Source organism: Corapipo altera, unplaced genomic scaffold, assembly GCF_003945725.1.
Source record: "Corapipo altera isolate COAL_440 unplaced genomic scaffold, ASM394572v1 297, whole genome shotgun sequence".
NCBI classification, from domain to species: domain Eukaryota; kingdom Metazoa; phylum Chordata; class Aves; order Passeriformes; family Pipridae; genus Corapipo; species Corapipo altera.
The window spans coordinates 233,602-236,329 of NW_020885047.1; the positions used below are offsets into that span (position 1 = coordinate 233,602).

Sequence of the window (2,728 nt, forward strand, 5' to 3'; positions counted from 1 at the left end):
CTGGGATGGGCTGTGCTGTGTTGGGGCTGTGCTCTGGGATGGGCTGTACTCTGGGATGGGCTGTGCTCTGTGTTGGGGCTGTGCTCTGGGATGGGCTGTACCCTGGGATGGGCTGTACTCTGGGATGAGGCTGTACTCTGGGATGAGGCTGTGCTCTGGGATGGGCTGTACTCTGGGATGGGCTGTGCTGTGTTGGGGTTGTACTCTGGGATGGGGCTGTGCTCTGGGATGGGCTGTGCTCTGGGATGGGCTGTACTCTGGGATGGGCTGTACTCTGGGATGGGGCTGTGCTCTGGGATGGGGCTGTGCTCTGAGATGGGCTGTGCTCTGGGATGGGGCTGTGCTCTGGGATGGGCTGTGCTCTGTGTTGGGGCTGTGCTCTGTGTTGGGGCTGTGCTGGTGGACACAGCCACGCTGTGGGAGCACCTGGCCATGGCATCCATCAGCAGCGAGCTCTGCTGTGCCCACGGAGGGCTGGACAAGTCCCACACTCTGCCCTAAGCAAAGCAGAACAACAGCAGCACTTGCCAGCAACTAAGACTTCATTCTCCACGGGGGAGTGAGGGTTCTTGCGGCTGTTTTGCTTTAATAAGCTTTGGGGGTTTGATCTTTCCTGTAAGCCTGGCCCGGCCTCGCTGCTGATGGATGCAGTGCTTGAGCCTGCAGGTGCAGCGGGGACCGAGTCATTAATCACCCCACAACAGAGGTCAGGCCTTGGGTGTTTGTGGGTTTTTTTTCCCCCTGAAAAATTGCAGTTCAGACCTGCATGTTCTGTTAAAGGGCACTGTGAAAACCAGGCTATGATGGTGACTTTTAAATGACTTAGGGCAGCTAAGGGCCAATACAGTTGTTTGACCTCAGACAAATGCTCATGTCAGCTGGCTGTGAGGGAGGGCAACATTCCTGTGCCTGACCCACTGGAATAAATCTGTTTTTTCAAGGTTCATAACTTTTAATCAGACACTTCAGTTTGTATTCTGGCCATCTCTTAGATCCTGCCAGTATTTTGGGTGCCCTCCCTGCCCTGCTGCTCCCCACTGACCCTTCCTTTCACCAAGTTCCTATAGAAAGCAAGCTCCCATCAGATCACTTCTGGGTTCCAGTTTAAATCTCAGCTGCAGCCTGATTTATCAGCTCCTGGAACCAGAGGATAATTCAGACACCAGCTGAGTGTCAGGGCATGGGGAGGTGTGGAGGAGAATCACCAGATCAGTTTCTTCTGGATTTTCTGCTCCTGCACAGCCACAAATTGAAACATCTGGTTCTATTTTCCACCTCATCTACATTCCCTTTCACTCATTATTTTCTGTGCTGCAGATTAATTCTCCCCTCCACCCTGTATTTCATTCTCAGTGCTCCTGTGATGCTCTCCCCCTTCCTGGCACCCGTTCTCCCCCTCCCCAGTTAACCCATCCCGGGTTCCTCGGGGGTGGTGGCAGTGCTGGGGTCTGATCCTCACCACCTCCTGCACCCACAGGCAGAGGTGGAAATAGGGGTGTCCAGGAAGGACATCCCAGTGTGGAGCCCATGGGGGAGGTTCCCCCATGGGGGGGTTCCCCCACGGCTGGTTGGGAGCCCTGGGCAGACACAGCTTTGTCCAGGGGGCTGGGAATTGGCCACGTCTGCAAGGACTCACTTCACAGACTGCTGAGACACCCCCAGGATTTTCAGCTTAGGGGCTCTCCCTGCAGGGACCTGGGTGTCAAAGCTATGTGTGCCAGGGATGAGAGCTCAGCAGTCCCAGTTCCTCCCCCTCCTCCTTCTCCTCCTCCTCCTCCTGTGGAAAAGGCTGATGGGGCTGTGCTGGAGTCAGTGAACTGTAGTCGTGCTGCCTAGCAAAGTGTTGAAGCATTTCATGCCAAGTGTTGATACACTGTGCTCAGTATTGACTGGGGACCTTTTAGAAACATTCAGTATAACATAATAGACTAATTCATTAGCACCCCATGGGTCTCGTACTGGGGAAGCTGAAGCACAGGCATTGCAAGCTAGGAAAACATTGCCTTAAGGAATGACAGATTAAAATATCTTTCCCATGATATAACTGTTATTTCAGGAAAGTGGCATTAATTGTGATTGCTTATCTATTAATTTATTATAATTCCTCTTTTCCCACCTCCAGGCTGTACCTACACATGAAATGTACTCCAGGCTCAGCTGGGGCTGATTAATAGGAGGTTATCTGGGAAATGCTTAAAGCTGCCTGGAATAGATAATGGCAGCAGGGGTAATTAAAATGTCTTTTGCATTTGAAAAATAAATTTTGCAGTTTTTAAGGGTTAGTTTAGTCTGTTTCTTTCCTAAAGGCAAAAAGATAAACTGGATTTTCAAAATCACACAAAATTCAACAGTAGACTAGACAATAGCATCTTAAATGGAGACACAAGTGGCCCTGCCAGGAAAGCCAAATGCCTCCAGGAGCCAGAGAGGAACTGGCCCGTGTTTAACAGAGGGGAGTTAATGTCAGGCTGAGTTCATCCTCTGCAAAATAAACCTGCAGGAATGAACTCTGGACCACAGCAGGCTGCTCCTGGCTCTGCAGGGAGATCTGGGAGGGCACACAGTGCTCATCCTCAGCTCCTGCTGAAACAGGGCCCCACCAAACCCTGTGTGGGGGCTGCAGCCTGGCACACTCACTGTGCTCACCCCAGTGCAGCCTGGCACACTCACTGTGCTCACCCCAGTGCCCAGGGAGCTCAGCCTGGCACACTCACTGTGCTCACCCCAG

The 2,728-nt window shown here is 52.3% G+C and overlaps 1 protein-coding gene across 1 annotated transcript in view; it reads right to left on the bottom strand.

Moving 5' to 3' along the window:
- Nucleotides 1-2,728, bottom strand: part of GRIK3 (glutamate ionotropic receptor kainate type subunit 3) — an 88,866-nt gene that overhangs the window by 33,756 nt on the left and 52,382 nt on the right. The window lies entirely within an intron of this gene.